This window comes from Penaeus monodon, chromosome 18 (genome assembly GCF_015228065.2).
Source record: "Penaeus monodon isolate SGIC_2016 chromosome 18, NSTDA_Pmon_1, whole genome shotgun sequence".
NCBI lineage: Eukaryota > Metazoa > Arthropoda > Malacostraca > Decapoda > Penaeidae > Penaeus > Penaeus monodon.
In genome coordinates, this window is record NC_051403.1 from 27,824,038 (window position 1) to 27,845,531 (window position 21,494).

The 21,494-nt window shown below is 32.8% G+C and overlaps 3 pseudogenes; all 3 read right to left on the minus strand.

The window, feature by feature from the left end:
- The window catches only part of LOC119584694, a 12,069-nt pseudogene extending 567 nt beyond the window's left edge, over positions 1–11,502 (minus strand).
- On the minus strand, positions 11,354–12,458 carry LOC119584869 (annotated as a pseudogene).
- A 1,670-nt stretch (positions 12,459–14,128) lies between these two features.
- On the minus strand, positions 14,129–19,144 carry LOC119584695 (annotated as a pseudogene).
- Between the last annotated feature and the right edge of the window lie 2,350 nt (positions 19,145–21,494).

Consider the following 21,494-nt stretch of genomic DNA (forward strand, 5'->3'; position numbering starts at 1 on the left):
TTGAACTGCTTGAAGAAAAGGGGAAAATGTTTTTTCGAAGAATAAATGATGATTGCTGTTCTGTGAATTATCCACGATTTTATCAATCATTAATCATTTATAGACAATTTATATCAGTAATACATATTTATAGGCGCTAATCAATTAATATTTAATTGGATCAAAAATGATACAATAAAATTAAATGTAAATATACATTTATACATATAAGTAGATATATAAATATGAATATGTATAATATAAAGATGCATACACATATATATGTGTAAGTTTATATATATGTATGTGTAAATATATATATACACACGAATATATATATACACACGAATATATATATATATATATATATATATATATATATATATATATATATACTATTGTATATATATACATACATATATACACACAAACATGTGTGCTCGGTTTTCATTAAGGGAGATATACCACTGAATATACTTAATGTAAAAAAAAAAATCTTAATTATCTCATAGGTATGTCGACTTACCACAAATTTGGACTTCTTCTTGGCTCACTGAGGACGTTGTGTCTGCTGACTAAGCATAAGCATAAATAATGAAGTAAAGAGGTGGAGAAATCGAAGGGCTGCTTGTAGAAGTCCTTTTATATACGACTCCTGTGCGGGGCGTAGCCTTCGACTAAGAAATGTTCACACACCCGAAAGCACCAGATCGCATGAATGTCTACTTCAGTCTTTGAATAATTCATTTTGTTCTACGATATAAAGGAAGGAAACAACTGAAGAACGATTGGAATATATTTTTTCTGTCGAAACCATGAGAGCCGTGTATCAAAGACAAAAAGGCATTGAAATAAATCCTTTTAGAAAATGAGTCGTCCTCTATTACTAAGATTTAAGTGAAATATAAACGAAACGTCCATATGAGGTTATCGGTTACAGTTTCCTTTCAGTAAAAGATTGAAGGGAATCTAGTCTTGGAACTGATGTAAATAAAAATATATAATACATACATGTATATATACATACATACATATATATACATATATAAAATGTGTATATATGTATAAATATATATTTATATATACAAATATACACATACATATAAATATATATAATGTATATATATATATATATATACATATATATATATATATATATATATATATATATGTATATATATACATATATATATAGTATGTGGCCCTGCATGCGTGTCCTATATGTGTGAGTGTGAGAGTGTGCGTGTGTGTATTCTTTGTTTTTGTACACACGCATACAAACATACATATGTGTATATATATACATATACACATATACATATAATTATAATATATATATGTGTCTGTATATATACATAATAATATGTATATATACATACGTATACAGTATATATGTATATATATGCTTATATACATATATATGTATACATATATATGTATGCAAATTTTATATATATATATATATATATATATATATATATAAAATATATATATTTTATATATATATATGTAAGAGCGTAATAAGTATATCTATAAGTATATATATACGAATATGTTATTTAGTTACCCCACACACACACACCCCACACACACACACACCACACACACACACACACACATATATATATATATTATATATATATAATATATATATATATTATATATGAATATGATTATATATTAATATGTATGTAAATGTATATACTTATAAATGTATATATATATACAATATATCACAGGCATTCATTCCACAGCATTTAGTCCTCCCTCAGTCTGTTACTGAGACGTTATAAGCCCTCACCACCTTTCCTGATTGGGCGTTCTTTCTAAGCAACTGTTACATGTACAGCATGGACTCATCTATATATTAGTACACATAACCATTCATGCACACACTACCACACATGAGTATAATATCATATAAATATCTACAATCACACACACATATAAAGGATAATTATATAAGTATACATATATATGTGTGTGTGTGGGGGATGTTATGCGTATGAATATATGAATATATACATGTGATATGTAAAATAACCACATTTTTTCGTATGCATACACATGCTTATCGTGTTACTCTTTCTGTTTTTATTACACATACATACACACATGTGTATATATACATTCATATATATGCATACATATGTATATTCATATATTCATATTGTATATGTATGTATGTGTGTGTATGTGTACGTGGTGTATTCATATATATATGTACAGATATATTATTTATGCATGTGTAGTTAAAACAGCGAAGGAACAAGAAAGCACGTGCATATAATTTTCTCTGAACGAGAGCAATCCTAAGTGTGCGTTTTTCTTCGATAAGAAGAGTTAGAGGATTGTAAACATATTCTCCATTAAATTATCATGAATTTTATTTTTTACACAATGCACAGCTATTCCGACATTCAGAGACACTTCTTCAGTTGTATGACTACCAGTGCCTGAAAAACCGGCGTGAGCAAACCGGACTATCAGACATCTGTAAAGGACCATCGCCACAAAGCTGTCGCAGTCCATATCTGAGCTCGTCCTTATCCTCTGTAGTGGTAACGGTAACCGGCGTAGTAAGGATAGTAATTGGGGTACCGTGATAATATCTGTTATAGTAGTGAGGACGTCCGTGATAGGTGTAATGAGGTTCAGGTTCGGGTTCAGATTCGACTGATCTCTTGTGGTGGCTGTGGTATCTGTGAGGATAACCATAGTAGTGGTTGTAGCGATAGCTGTTGTAAGGTAGCGATAGCCTTGTAGTATCCATAGTGGGGATGGCCATGGTGAACTACTTGGTAACTATAAGTATTGGCGGAATCAGGGTCAGCTGCTGGTTCAGGGTTAGATTCCGGCATAGGGTCAGCTGAGCGTTTAGTGAGGCCGTGAACTTGAGGAGCCACGAAGGAGGTGCCCGCCACCCCGGATGCCTGGCAACTCCATCGCCTTCCAGTGACTTGACATTGTGTCGGTGAGAATAGTAGTAGTAGTATGGGTAGTGTGATACTTGTGTGGTTCGGGATCGGCGTGCGTTTACCACGGCCGTTGCCAAACACACCAGCGTGATTGCCTGGAAGATAGTCAATGTATTATCATTTGAACTGTTAGAAAAAATGAAATATTGTTTTCCAATAAAATATTGTTTTTCTTTTTCGAAATTTGAGTAAGTGATATTATTGTTCTCTGACTCATCCATGATTTTATAAATCATTAATGAAACTTTTATAGAGCAATTATTTCAGTGATGCATATCTATTGTCACTAATCAATTTATATTTGATAAGGAAAGTGCCACAATAAAAATTACATGCATATTAGGTATATATACATATACATACATACATATATATGTGTGTGTGTGTTTCTATAAAGTAATATATGCAAGTGTATGTACAATAATTATTGATAAATTCTTTCTCTCACAGGTATATCGACTCACCACAAGCTTCATGGTTGGACCTCTTCTTGGCTCACTGAGGAAGTTGTGTCTGCTGACTGCCGTTAATGGAAGCCCCTTTATATACAGCTGTTGTGCGGGGGAGTGGCCTTCGACGAGGAAATGTTCATGCACCCGAAAGCACCAGATCGCATGGATGTACTTCCTCAGTCTTTGTATAATTAATTCGTTGATTTTTGTATTATTCAAAGGAAGTGTGTGAAGTAAAGAACTACTGGAATAAAATAATTTTTTATGTAAACCTTTAGAGCTGTTAATAAATGACGTAAATGGATTTAAATAAATCCGTTTTAGACAAAGGTCACAAATTTGTTTTATACTGTATTATATATACACATACTGTATATAAACAGTATGTATATATGTATATATATATATATATATATATATATATATATATATATATATATATAATTATAGTCTGTGTGTATCTGCACACACACACACACAAACATATATACATATATATTTGCATATACATATATACACATATGTATTTATATACATACATATATGTATATGGATATATATATATATATATATATATATATATTATATATGAATAGATGTATGTTTATTTATATATGTATATACATTCATATATGTATATACATATACATATATATGTATGCATGTATTTGTATATATATGTGTGAATGTATATATATGTGTGAATGTATATATATGAATTATATTACATATTTATACACATATACACATGTGTATATATCCACACACACACAATCATATATATATGAATTATTTATGCAGTTTTAAGATATATATATATGTGTGAATTGTTATGCGTATGAATATCAGACATCTGGTAAAGGACCATCGCCACAAAGCTGTCGCAGTCCATATCTGAGCTCGTCCTTATCCTCTGTAGTGGTAACGGTAACCGGCGTAGTAAGGATAGTAGTTGGGGTAAACGTGATAATATCTATTGTAATAGTGAGGGCGTTCGTGACAGCTGTAATGAGGTTCAGGCTCGGGTTCAGATTCGACTGATCTCTTGTTGTGACTGTAGTATTAATGTGGATAACCATAGTAGTGGTTGTAGCGATTGCTACTGTAAGGGAGCGATAGCCGTGGTTGTATCCATAGTGGGGATGGCCATGGTGGACTACCTGGTAACTATAAGTATTGGCGGAATTAGGGTCAGCTGCTGGTTCGGGGTTAGATTGCGGCGTCTAAAGAGGAATCCTTCGAAAAAAAATCGAAAAAGTTTTTTTCGTATTATATATATACATATACATATATATGTATATATTTTTCATATATATGTATATTCGTATATATATATATTCATATATATCATATATATATTCATATATAGATGGATATGTACACTGATATATATATACACACATACATCATATATATTATGTATAATATATATATATATATATATATATATATATATATATATATATATATATATATGTGTGTGTGTGTGTGTGTGTGTGTGTGTGTGTGTGTGTGTGTGTGTGGGTGAATTCATTTATATGTACAAAGATATTTACAAACGTGCAAGTAAAACAACGAAGGAAAGAACAAGGAAGCACATGAAAATACCTCTTCTCTGATCCAGAGAAATCCTGAGTGTGCATTATCTTCGAGGAGAAGAAAAGTTAAAGGATTGTAAAAATATTGTTCCTTAAATTTTACAAATTTTATTTTGTACACAATGAGTGATCCACTTACTACCAGTGTCTGAAAAACCGCCGTGAGCAAACCGGACAATCAGACATGTGGTAAAGGACCATCGCCACAAGGCCTGTCGCAGGCCATACCTGCCTCCGTCCTTATCCTGTGTAGCGGTAACGGTAGCCGGGGTAGTAAGGATAGTAGTTGGTGTAACTGTGATAATAATATCTGTTATAGAAGTGAGGGCGTTCATGATAGGTGTAATAAGGTTCAGGTTCGGGTTTTAGATTCGACTGATCTTTTGTGGTGGCTGTGGTATCTGTGAAGATAACCATAGTAATGGTTGTAGCGATAGGTATTGTAAGGGTAGCGATATCCATGGTTGTATGCATAGTGAGGGTGTCCATGGTGGACTACCTGGTAACTATAAGTATTGGGGGAATCAGGGTCAGCTGCTGGTTCAGGGTTAGATTCGGGCATGGGGTCAGCTGAGCGTTTGGTGAGGCCGTGAACTTGAGGTGCCACGAAGGAGGTGCCACACCCTGGATGCCTGGACACTCCATCGCCCTCCGGTGACTTGACACTGTGGCGTTGAGAATAATAGTAGTAGTAAGGGTAGTGGTGATTCTTGTGTGGTTCGGTATCGGCGTGTGTTATCAATGCCACTAGCAACACACCAATATGATTGCCTGAAATCATTATCAAACTCTTATAGATCAATTATTTCAGTGATACTTATTGTCACTAATCAATTTATAATTCATAAGAACGAAAATGGTACAATAACATATGACCTGTATAGTAACTATATATGTATATATATGTATATTTATATACAGTATATATGTATATCTGTTTTCTATGTAGGAATATGTACAATAAATGTTGATAAGTTCTTCGTTTTCTCACCATAAACTCCATGGTTGGACCTTTTCTTAGCTCACTGAGGACGACGTGTCTGCTGGCTGTCGTTAATGGAAACCCTTTATATACGGCTCCTGTGCAGGGCGTGGCCTTCGACTAGTAAATGTTCACGCACCCGAAAGTACCAGATCGCATGGATGTATTTCCTCAGTTTTTGAGAAATAAATTCGTTGATTTTTGTTTTTTTGTATTTTTTGTATGACTCAGAGAAAGTGAAGTAAACCTTTACAGACGTGAATGCAAGACGTAAATGGAATCAAATAAATCTGTTTTCGACAATGAGTCATTCTCTCATATTAACATTTAAGTGCCATATAAGATGAAAAGTCACAAATTAATTTTAGTAAGTTATTGAAGGGAATCTAGTCTTGGAACTGATGTCAAAGAAACCAATGTGTAATACATACATGCCTACCTACACATAGAAATGTATATATACACATATATATAGCCCTACGTGTATATGTATATATATTGTGTGTGTCCTCCGCATAAACGGTATGTATAGAGTATATATGTATATACGTATATATACTTCGTTATACTTACATATACACACGTATGAGGAAATATATACACATATATATATATATGTATATCAGTATATATGTGTACATATAGTTATATATATACACATATATAAGTATACATATGAATATGTATATTTAGGTATATATATGTACATATATATAAATACGTGAATATGTATATATATATATATATATATATATATATATATATATATATATATATATATATTTATATTTATATTTATATGTATATATATCATTACATAGCCATTCGATTAACTTCAGGCATTAGGCCTTTCTCAATTCGTCTTATTATGAAGTTATTTGGCATTGCCAAAGAACCGTCACCAATCAGGCAACTGTTTACCTGATTGGACTGAATATAGTTTATAAACCTATAGATATATGAAATCTCATATATATAAGAATTGTTTTACATATGTATACACACACACATGAATACATATTTGTATATATCTATACACACACACACGTTATATATATATATATATATATATATATATATATATTATATGTATATATATATATATATATATATATATATATATATGTGTGTGTGTGTGTGTGTGTGTGTGAAATATATATGTATAAATATATATATATATATATATATATATATTATATATATGTATGTATGTATATATATATGAACTTATAGATATATACAATCATAAATGTTAATTATATCTCTATGCATAATATATATGTGTGTATGTGAATTGTTATGCGTATGAATATATAAGTGTATATATGTAATATATGTAACAGCCGCATTAAGAAAAAAAAAGATCTATTGAGATGAAGGAAAGTGGAATCTATATTGTTGGTTTCTCGTCTAAAGGATGAATCCTTCGAAAAAAATTGATTTTTTTTTTTCCTTTGCAAATATGTAAGAGATGCTCTCAAACAATAAGATAACTGCTTATATATATATATATATATATATATATATATATATATATATATATTATATATATATATATATATATATATATATTTATATATATATATATATATATATATATATATATATATATATATATATATACTTCCACACAAACACATAAATTGATACAACCACTCACTCATACACACATGTACACATATACAAACACATACATACTGTGTGTATGTGTGTTTGTTTGTTTGTGTGTGTGTGTGTGTGTAAACAAACAAATATATACATATATATGTATTTATATGTATATATATGAATATATATATGTATATGGCTATATATAACTATATACATATGTATATATATATTCAAACATACATATATATATACATATATATACACATATTTAATATATATGTATGTATGTGTGTGTGTGCATGTGCGTCTGCGTGTATGTTAGTTTGTGTGCGAGTGTGTGGTGTGTGTAAGTGTGTGTGGTGTGTTTATACATATATATATATTTTATGCTTATATATTTAATTTGTATATGTATGTACATATATATGCACACACACACGCGCGCGTATGCGTATACAATTTTATATATTCATATGTATGTATATGCATATGTACGTGTTTATATTTATCTATACTGTATTATTTACATGTGTGTCTATGTATGTATATACATTCATAATTTATACATATGTATGCTAACACACATGAAGCTGTGTATATATGTAAATGTGTGTGTGTGTGTGTGTGAATAGTACATGTAAATATCTTATATATCATGAATTTATAATGTCTAGGAAATGTGATGAAACCTCATGATTATCATCAAAGACATTGCATGACATGAATATTTACTTAGGAATCAGAGTTGATCGTCCTTGTTACAAAAAATTTCCATTTTGTGTGACAATTAAATGTTTTTTTTTATGGATATACGTCAATAAGTATGTTTTCCTACTTATAGCAGTGGTATTTAGATATAAAATTTCAAACTTTATAATAATATTAATAATGATAATAATTTAATTTACTGTCCACAATAACCTAAAATGCTATGAAAGGGTGAGGCAATTTCCCAATATTGAATATATTCTTTATTGTTTTAATAATCAATTTCCTGTTTCAACAGTGATAACCATACTGGTTGTGCCTGAAAAAATGGCGTGAGCAAACCAGACTATCAGACATATGGTAAAGGACCATCACACAAGGCCTGCTGCAATCCATGCCTGACCTCTCCCTTACCCCCTGTAGCGATATTGGTAACCGGCGTAGTAAGGATAGTAGTGGGGATAGCCGTGATAGTATGTTATAGTAATGAGGGCGTCCGTGATAGGTGTAACGAGGTTCAAGTTCGGGTTCAGATTCGACTGATCTCTTGTGGTGGTTGTGGTATCTGTGAGGATAACCATAGTAGTGGTTGTAGCGATAGGCATTGTAAGGGTAGCGATAGCCATTGTGGTACCCATAGTGGGGGTGGCCATGGTGGACTACCTGGTAACTATAAGTATTGTCGGAATTAGGGTCAGCTTCTGGTTCAGGGTTAGATTCCGGCATGGGGTCAGCGGAGTGTTTAGTGAAGCCGTGAACTTGAGTAGCCAAGAAGGAGGTGCCGCCACCTGGATGTGTGGCCACTCCATCGCCCTCCAGTGGTTTGACATGAAGGTTGTGAGGATAATAGTGGTAGCTAGGGTAGTGGTGGTATGAGTATGGGTGGTACTTGTGTGGTTCGGGATCGGCGTGTGTTACCTCGGCCACTGCCAAACACACCAGCGTGATTGCCTGAAATATAGTCATTATATCATTATTTGAACTGCTTGAAGAAAAGGGGAAAATGTTTTCGAAGAATAAATGATGATTGCTGTTCTGTGAATTATCCACGATTTTATCAATCATTAATCACTTATAGACAACTTATATCAGTAATACATATTCATAGGCGCTAATCAATTAATATTTGATAGGATCAAAAATGATACAATAAAATTAAATGTAAATATACATTTATACATGTAAGTAGATATATAAATATGTATATGAATATAAGTAAATACATATATATATATATATATATATATATATATATATATATAAATATATATATATACACATATAATATATGTGTGAGTTTATATATATATGTATGTGCAAATATATATATACACACGAGTATATATATACTATTGCATATATATACATATATATATATACACACAAACGTGTGTGTTCGGTTTTCATTAAGGGAGAGATACAAGTGTATATACAATAAATGGAAGAAAAATTCTTAATTATCTCATAGGTATGTCGACTTACCACAAATTTCATGGTTGGACCTCTTCTTGGCTCACTGAGGATGTTGTGTCTGCTTAGGGCTCCTGTGCGGGGCGTGGCCTTCGACTAGGAAATGTTCACGTACCCGAAAGCACCAGATCGCATGAATGTCTACTTCAGTCTTTGAATAATTCACTTTTTTCTATGATATAAAGGAAGGACACGATTGAAGAACGATTGGAATATATTTTTTGTCGAAACCATGAGAACCGTGTATCAAAGACGAAAAGGCATTGAAATAAATATATTTAGACAATAAGTCGTCCTCTCTTATTAGGATTTAAGTGAAATATAAACGAGACGTCCATATGAGGTTATCGGTTACAGTTTCCTTTCCGTAATTGATTGAAGGGAATCTAGTCTTGGAACTGATGTAAAATAAACAAATATATAATACATATATATACATACATACATACATACATACATATATGTATATATATGTATATATGTATATACATATATACACATACATATGCATATATATAATGTATATATATGATATATATAATGTATATATAATATATATATATATATGTATATACATACATATATATAAGTATGTGGCCCTGCATGTGTGTCCTGTGTGTGTGTGAGTGTGAAAGTGTGCATGTGTGTATTCTTTGTTTTTGTACACATGCATACACACAGACATATGTGTAAATATATACATATACACATATATACATATAAATATAATATATATATATATATATATATATATATATATATATATATATATATGTGTGTGTGTATATATACATAATAATACGTATATATATACGTATACAAGTATATATATGTATATGATTATATATTAATATGTATATAAATGTATATACTTATAAATGTATATATATACATTATATCACAGGCATTCATTCCACAGCATTTAGTCCTCCCTCAGTCTGTTACTGAGACGTTATAAGCCCTTACCACCTTTCCCTGATTGGGCGTTCTTTCTATGCAACTGTTACATATACAGCATGGACTCATCTATATATTAGTACACATAACCATTCATGCACACGCATACACACACACACATGAGTATAATATCATATAAATATCTACAATCACACACATATAAATGATAATTATATAAGTATACATATATGTGTGTGCGTGTGTGTGGGGGTGTTATGCGTATGAATATATGAATATATACATGTAATATGTAAATAACCACGTTTTTTCGTATACATACACTTGCTTATCGTGTTACTCTTTCTGTTTTTATATACACATACATATATACATACATACACACATGTGTGTATATATACATTCATATATATGCACACATGTGTATATTCATATATGATTCTATGTATATGTATGTATGTGTGCGTATGTGTGTATGTGTGTGTATTCACATATATATGTACATAATATATATTTATACATGTGTAGATAAAACAACGAAGTAACAAGAAAGCACGTGAATATGAATTTTCTCTGAACGAGAGCAATCCTAAGTGTGCGTTATCTTCGATAAGAGAAGTTAGAGGATTGTAAACATATTCTCCATTTAATTATCATGAATTTTATTCTTTACACAATGCACAGCTATTCCGACATTCAGAGACACTTCTTCAGTTGTATGACTACCTGTGCGTGAAAAACCGGCGTGAGCAAACCGGACTATCAGACATCTGGTAAAGGACCATCGCCACAAAGCTGTCGCAGTCCATATCTGAGCTCGTCCTTATCCTCTGTAGTGGTAACGGTAACCGGCGTAGTAAGGATAGTAGTTTGGGGTAACCGTGATAATATCGGTTATAGTAGTGAGGACGTCCGTGATAGGTGTAATGAGGTTCAGGTTCGGGTTCAGATTCGACTGATCTCTTGTGGTGGCTGTGGTATCTGTGAGGATAACCATAGTAGTGGTTGTAGCGATAGCTGTTGAAAGGGTAGCGATAGCCATCGTAGTATCCATAGTGGGGATGGCCATGGTGAACTACTTGGTAACTATAAGTATTGGCGGAATCAGGGTCAGCTGCTGGTTCAGGGTTAGATTCCGGCATAGGGTCAGCTGAGCGTTTAGTGAGGCCGTGAACTTGAGGAGCCACGAAGGAGGTGCCGCCACCTGGATGCCTGGCAACTCCATCGCCTTCCAGTGACTTGACATTGTGTCGGTGAGAATAGTAGTAGTAGTAAGGGTAGTGGTGATACTTGTGTGGTTCGGGATCGGCGTGCGTTACCACGGCCGCTGCCAAACACACCAGCGTGATTGCCTGGAAGATAGTCAATGTATTATCATTTGAACTGTTAATAAAAATGAGATATTATTTTCCAATAAAATATTGCTTTTCTTTTTCGAAATTTGAGTAAGTGATGATTATCGTTCTCTGACTCATCCATGATTTCATAAATCATTAATGAAACTTTTATAGAGCAATTATTTCAGTGATGCATACCTATTGTCACTAATCAATTTATATTTGATAAGAAGGAAAGTGCCACAATAAAATATAACATGCATGTTAGGTATATATACATACACATATATATGTGTGTGTGTGTGTGTTTCTATAAAGGAATATATGCAAGTGTATGTACAATAATTATTAATAAATTCTTTCTCTCACAGGTATATCGACTTACCACAAGCTTCATGGTTGGACCTCTTCTTGGCTCACTGAGGAAGTTGTGTCTGCTGACTGCCGTTAATGGAAGCCCCTTTATATACGGCTGTTGTGCGGGGAGTGGCCTTCGACAAGGAAATGTTCATGCACCCAAAGCACCAGATCGCATGGATGTACTTCCTCAGTCTTTGTATAATTAATTCGTTGACTTTTGTATTATTCAAAGGAAGTGTGTGAAGTAAAGAACTACTGGAATAATATATTTTTGTGTAAACCTTTACAGCCGTTAATAAATGACATAAAAGGATTTAAATAAATCCGTTTTAGACAAAGGTCACAAATTTGTTTTAGAAAGATATAAGATAAAATATGTATATATATGTACATATGTAAATATATATGTATATTCACTCTGCACACACACACATATACATATACATATTATGTCATCCGCATGTAATATATATATACAGTATATATACTGTATTATATATTCACATACTGTATATATACAGTATATATATATGTATAATTATAGTCTGTGTGTATCTGCACACACACACAAACAAGATATATACATATATATTTGCATATACATATATACACACATATGTATTTATATGCGTACATATATGTATATGGATATATATATATATATATATATATATATATATATATATATATATATGAATAGATGTATGTTTATTTATATATGTATATGTATACACACATACTATATGATTATATATATATATATGAATATGTAAATTTAAGTATGTATGTATATTCATATATGTACATACATCCTTATATGTGTATATACATATACATATATATGTAAGCATGTATTTGTATATATATGTGTGAATGTATATGTGTGAATGTATATATATATATATTGTGTGTGAATGTATATATATATATGAATTATATTACATATTTATAAGTATATTTATACATATATAGACATGTGTATATATCCACACACACACAATCATATATATATGAATTATTTATGCATTTTTAAGAATATATATATGTGTGTGTGTGAATTGTTATGCGTATGAATATATAAATGTACTGTATATATGTAATATACATTATAGACACATTAAGATAAAAATCATATTCAAATAATGGAAAAGTGGTATACTTTGAAAAAAAAAAAAGTACACACGCGTTTACTGTTTATATTCATACATATATATTCAAATGTAGGTATGCAGGTAGATACATGTAGATTTGTAGATAGACATGCGCATTGTTTGCTAATACCATATATTAATGAAGTAGAAAAGGTAGAAATAGAAAAACAAGTTTATTTTTACGGATGTACGTATGTGTATATATATACATATATATATATATATATATATATATATATATATATATATATATATATATATATATATATATATATGTATATATGTACAGAGATATATTTATACATGTGTAGATAAACAACGAAGGAAGGAACAAGAAAGCACGTGCATATAATTTTCTCTGAACGAGAACAATCCTAAGTGTGTGTTATCTTCGATACGAAAAGTTAGAGGACTGTCAACATATTCTCCATTAAATTATCATGAATTTTATCCTTTACACAATGCACAGCTACTCCGACATTCAAAGACACTCCCTTAGTTTTATGACTACCAGTGCCTGAAAAACCGGCGTGAGCAAACCATACTATCAGGCATCTGGTAAAGGACCATCGCCACAAAGTTCTCACTTATTCCCTGTAGTGGTAACGGTAACCGGCGTAGTAAGGATAGTAGTTGGGGTAAACGTGATAATATCTATTGTAATAGTGAGGGCGTTCGTGATAGCTGTAATGAGGTTCAGGCTCGGGTTCAGATTCGACTGATCTCTTGTTGTGACTGTAGTATTAATGTGGATAACCATAGTAGTGGTTGTAGCGATTGCTACTATAAGGGTAGCGATAGCCGTGGTTGTATCCATAGTGGGGATGGCCATGGTGGACTACCTGGTAACTATAAGTATTGGCGGAATCAGGGTCAGCTGCTGGTTCAGGGTTAGATTCCGGGGTTGGGTCAGCTGAGCGTTTAGTGAGGCCGTGAACTTGAGGTGCCACGAAGGAGGTGCCACACCCTGGATGCCTGGACACTCCATCGCCCTCCAGTGACTTGACATTGTGGTGGTGAGAATAATAGTAGTAGTAAGGGTAGTGGTGATTCTTGTGTGGTTCGGGATCGGCGTGTGTTATCAATGCCACTAGCAAACACACCAATACGATTGCCTGAAATCATTAATCAAACTCTTATAGATCAATTATTTCAGTGATACTTATTGTCACTAATCAATTTATAATTCATAAGAACGAAAATGGTGCAATAACATATGACCTGTATAGTAACTATATATGTATATATATATATATATATATATATATATATATATATATATATATATATATATGTATATTTATATACAGTATATATATACATGTTTCTATATAGGAATATGTACAATAAATAATGATAAGTTCTTCGTTTTCTCATGTTTTTTTCATGGTTGGACCTCTTCTTAGCTCACTGAGGACGACGTGTCTGCTGACTGTCGTTAATGGAAACCCTTTATATACGGCTCCTGTGCAGGGCGTGGCCTTCGACTAGGAAATGTTCACGCACCTGAAAGCACCAGATCGCATGGATGTGCTTCCTCAGTTTTTTGACAAATAAATTCGTTTATTTTTGTATGATTCAGAGAAAGTGAAGTAAAGAACGGTAAAAATATAATAGATTTGTGTAAACCTTTACAGACGTGAATGGAAGACATAAATGGAATCAAATAAATCCGTTGTCGACAAAGAGTCATTCTCTCATATTAACATTTAAGTGACATATAAGATCAAAAGTCACAAATTAATTTTAGTAAGTTATTGAAGGGAATCTAGTCTTGGAACTGATGTCAAAGAAACCAATATGTAATACAAACATGCCTACCTACACATAGAAATGTATATATACACATATATATATAGCCCTACGTGTGTATATATATATTGTGTGTCCTCCACATAAACGGTATGTATAGAGTATATATGTATATATGTATATATATTTCGTTATACTTACATATATACACGTATGAGAAAATATATACACATATATGTATATATGTATATATATGTATATATATGTACATATATATAGATACGTGAATATGTATATATATATATATATATATATATATATATATATATATATATATATATATATATATATATATATATATATATATATATATCATTACATAGCCATTCGATTAACTTCAGGCATTAGGCCTTTCATAATTCGTCTTATTAAGAAGTTATTTGGCATTGCCAAATAACCGTTACCAGTCAGGCAACGGTTTACCTGATTGGATTAAATATAGGTATAAACCTATAGATATATGAAATCTCATATATATAAGAATTGTTTTACATATGTATACACACACACATGATTACTTATTTGTATATATCTATACACACACACGTTCTATATATATGTATGTGTGTGTGTGTGAAATATATATGTATGTATATATATATGTATATATATATATATATGAACTTATAGATATATACAATCATAGATGTTGATTATTTCTCTATGCATAATATATATGTGTGTGTGTGTGTGAATTGTTATGCGTATGAATATATAAGCGTATAAATGTAATATATGCAACAGCCGCATTAAGAAAAAAATTCTATTGAGATGAAGGAAAAGTGGAATCTATATTGTTGTTTCTCGTCTAAAGGATGAATACTTCGAAAAAAAATCGAAAAAAATATTTTTTTTTCGTTTGCAAATATGTAAGAAATGCTCTCAAAACAAATAAGATAACTGCTACTGTATATATATATATATATATATATATATATATATATATATATAATATATATATATGTATATATATATATATATATATATATATATATATATGTATATATATATATGTATATATATACATACACACATTACAGTATATATTTATGTGTGTGTGTGTGTGTGTGTTATAAATGTATGTATTAATATATAAATTTATATAAATAAATGTATGTATATATATACACTTCCACACAAACACACATAAATTGATACAACCACTCACTCACACACACACACACACATGTACACATATACAAACACATACAAATACTGTGTATGTGTGTTTGTGTTTTGTTTGTGTGTATGTGCGTGTGTGTAAACAAACAAATATATACATATATATGTATTTATATGTATGTATATATGAATATATATGTATATGGCTATATATAACCATATACATATTGCTACGCCAGTGGGTCTTTGTCTCTGTGCGAAACATGTGTTAACATGAAAAGGATGACCTGGGCATGTGTTAACATGAAGGGACCTGGCAAACATGACGTAACTGGCTGTGAGTAGAGGAGCGGAGGAACAAGCCAAGAGAGGCAGTTGGGTGCTGCTCTTGTGAAGACCTCGTGTGTGCCCTTGTGACCTGATAAAGTTTGTGTTGCCCTGTTATAAGCTGTATCGTGTAGTGTGACATGCTGGTTTCCCCCTGCATTGTGCCTATAGAAAAGTGTACGGGTAAGTAACTTGTGTAGATAAAGGCAAGACTGTCATTTTGTGTTTATTTCGTGCCCTGCCTCCCACTTGGCGTTTCCCCTCGTGGTGTTCTGGGACGCTGTGGTGCTCGGTGCCTCTTGGATCTGTTCAGTGTCACGACCCTGTGAATAGCACGCCGTCTGCCTAGCCTTGTGGTGGTGGCAGAGAGACGAGGCGGCCGGCGTAACAAATGGTGTCAGGAGTGGGATGTCAAGCTGCCCGCCATGCTCATGGCCTACCGGTCTGCTGTGCATGAGGTAACAGGCTTCACACCTGCCTGACTCATTTTTGGTCGTGAGCTCAGGCTACCAGTGGATTTGGCCACAGGGCGGCCACCCGACGTGAACTTGCCAACTGTCACATCTAGCTATGCAGTGGCACTGCAGGAGAACCTGGCGGAGGTGCACCGACGAGTGCGTGGCAAGCTCAAGGTAGCCGGCCATGCCATGAAGGAGACCTATGACCGGCGCATGAGGGAAGTGAGGTACAACATAGGTGACAGAGTGTGGCTGCATAACCCGCGTCGGAAGCGAGGGCTCTCGCCGAAGCTACAGAGCCCCTGGGAAGGGCATACACGGTGGTAGCGGCCCTCTCTGATGTCACCTATAAGGAGGTGCCGCCACCTAGATGTCTGGCCATCCCATCGCCCTCCAGTGGTTTGATATGGTGGTGGTGAGATGGTAGTGTTGGTAGTAATGGTGGTTGAGATTGTTCGGAATCAGTGTGCGCAACCGCGGCCGCTGTCAAAGACACCTGTGCAACTGCCTGGAAAATAATTTATGTATGATTATAATTTTAGGCTACCAATAAATGCACATTTTATCCTCCGATTGAGATTATATTGATTTCCTATCACAGCCACGCATGAAGAATTGATAATTGCTGATATATATCTCATTCATTCAAGAAAATATTTCTCCAGCTTTATTATTGCTTAAAAGTTTGTTTTGAAAAAGAACTAGGGATGGCAGAATATAGATGTGTATCACACACATACGTGTGTGTGTGTGTTTATGTGTGTATGTATGTATGTATGTATGTACGTATGCACATATTAATCCCAACACATTCGTTTGACCATATACATGTATGTCTGTAGATACTGAAGTAGTGATAATTTTTCGTTGACTGACACTATAAATTCACCACAAACTTCATGATCTGACCTCTGACACACACATATATGTGTTTGTATACATACATTCACACACACATGCACACACACACACACACATATATACATATGTAGACAAAAGGACATATACATGTATAAATATATAGATATTTATATATACATACATATATATGTATGCTTATAAGGACATGTATGCATACACACTCACACATATCTATATAAACTCACACACACACACATATATATATATACATGTGTGTGTGTGTGTGTGTGTGTGTGTGTGTGTGTGTGTGTGTGTGTGTGTGTGTGTGTGTGTGTGTGTGTGTGTGTGAGTGTGTGAGTGTGTGAGTGTGTGTGTGTGTGTGTGTGTGTGTGTGTGTGTTGTGTGTGTGTGTGTGTGCATACCTGTATTTATATATATACACATATATATATGCATTATATATATATATTATATATATATATATATATATATATAAATATATACATATATATGCACAGACACACACACACATATATATAATATATATAAATACATATATATTATATAAATTATATATATATATCTTCATTTATTAACACACACACACACACACACACACACACACATATATATGTATATATATATATATATAATATATATATATATATATATATATATATATATATATATATGTGTGTGTGTGTGTGTGTGTGTGTGTGTGTGTGTGTGTGTGTGTGTGTTTTGTGTGTGTGTGTGAGTGTTCGTCTGCGTGTATTATATATATATATATATATATATATATATATATATATATATATATATATATATATATATATATATATATAAATATTTATATATTTATATATGTATATATTTATAAATATATATGTATATATATTATATATATATATATGTATATATAATACTTATATATGCATATATATTTTTTCCCCTCCCTCAAGTCACAGTTGAGAGATTCTTTGTTAGTACCTTACTTGACTGGCGCGCTAACACTTGCGCCATGGCGATGACTTCCCCTACGACACCTGCGTTTGACTTCTAAAGGCGATATGTCGTTTTCCTCGCTGTGAGAAAGAGCTCGAGCCAGTAGTCGGAGTGTAGGCATTTTTACGACTGCCGAGGCGAGAAAATGAACTCGGGAACATGAGGGTCGGAGTCCAGTGCTCTAACCGATGGACCATCGAGTTAGTCATATATATATATATATATATATTATATATATATATTATATATATATATATATATATAGATAGATAGATAGATAGATAGATAGATAGATAATATATATCCCCCACATTCACACATAAGCCAGTGGGTGAGGGGTAACTCGGCTGTCTACCTCTCAATCAAAAACCATGACTGCTCAAACAGAGCAACGACCCTCATTCCCCGGAGGCGAAGGATCCCCTGGTTACGGCGGCTATGAGGATCGCTCCGGAGCAAAGGGTGCTAAAAATCTCCGGTTAAAGACAGGCCGCCCACGTTGATGAACCTTTGCACATATGATATAAGGACAATGGGAAAAGAAACCGACTTAATAGCATTACTTGAGAAACTTTCATTAATGGAATGTGAATTCCATGGTATAGCGAAAGAGTGGCTTCATTAACATAATTATGCTCCAACCTGCACTCACAGTGATGAAGAAATAGAGGGCTTCTATGAAGATATTTATTTAGCCAGCGAGAGAGTAAAAACCCGTTTCACAATAATTACGGGAGACTTTAATGCAAAAAATAGGTAAAACCAGGAGAAATCGTAGTGAGAAATCACGGAGTAGGTGCTAGGAATGAGAGGGAACAAATTTCAAAAAGGCAAAAACAGCAAACTTGAAGACCAGAGCAACAGAATATAACCTTAACATCAAAACAGATATTCACGTCTCAGCGACGAAGATCTCAACATTGATCAAATAAACAAACAGTTCAATGACATATAAAGGAAGCTGCACTTAAAGTAGGCAGTAAGAACGTCAAGTAAAGCTCCAGCAGGCTCTCGGTAGAAACAAAAGAGCTTATGCAAATGCGTAGGTTATGAAAGTATCGTCAAACAGGGACAATAGAGTTAGCTGAACTAACAAGACTGTAAATAAAAGAAGAGAGATGTACGGAAATTCAATACTCAAATAATAAAACAGTGATCTCAGCTAAAAGGAGACTCAGAATAGGGAGAAATCAAATGTATGCAATAAAGAAACTAGATGGAGAAGTGACACATAATAAGAATGAAATTATAAGAGTAGTGGAAGACTTTTGCAAGGATCTATAGAACTCAAATGAAAAGCCATAGATAGGAGGGAACGCGGAAACTAGAGACGTACTTAGCATCTCAACAGAAGAAATAAAAAGAATACTTAAAGGCATGAAGACAGGGAAAACAGATGAAAACAAAAATAGTATAGACCTTATAAGAGATGCAGGAGAAATTGCTACAGTGAAACTAGCCAATCTTTTTAACAAATGTTTTCTCAACGGAAAAACTCCGAAAGCCTGGAAAATGCAACAATCATTATTATACGTTAAAAAGGGGATAGAAAGGATCTAAAAAAAACTGACGACCCATAAACCTCCTTTCAGTTACTTATAAACTTTTCACAAAAGTCATTACAACTTGCATTTCTGACAGTCTGTGTTTTAACCAGCCTAGAGAACAGGGAGGCTTGCATAGTGGATTCTCAACAATAGACCACATCCACACACTCATCCACATAAGAAAAAAATATATATATATAGGAAACCCCTGTGTATGGCATTCATTGATTAAAAAGACTTTTGACTTGTACAAATGCCAGTAGAACTAGAAGCTATTCGAAAACAGGGAGTAAAGGAGGTATATTGTAAAATATTGGAATATATATACAAAGATGGGACAGCAACCACCAAGCTCCATACGAAAACCGACAAAATACAAATTTAACAATTACACAGGACAATACCTTTTCACCAAAACTGTTTACATCTTGCCTTGAGGAATATTCAAGAAGCTGGAATGGAACAGAAAGGGTATCAAAATATGAGACGAATACCTAAACAAAATAAGATTTGCAGATGATATTGTTCTCTTCAATGAATCTACAAATGAAATGCAACAACTAATAGATTATATGAATAGAGAAAGTCTGAAACTCTTTAACAATTGCGTCCTCCCAGTTATGACGTATGGATCAGAAACACGTACTACAACCATATTACTAGAGGAAACTAATAAGTGCCCAGAGAGGGATGGAGAGGTTAATGCTGAATGAGCCTAAAAAATGGTGAGGCGACGAGGATCAGGAACAGACAAAACTGGAAGATATACTTGTGAGCATCAAAGAAAATGTATGAGCAGGTCTTATCGGAGACAGCTAATA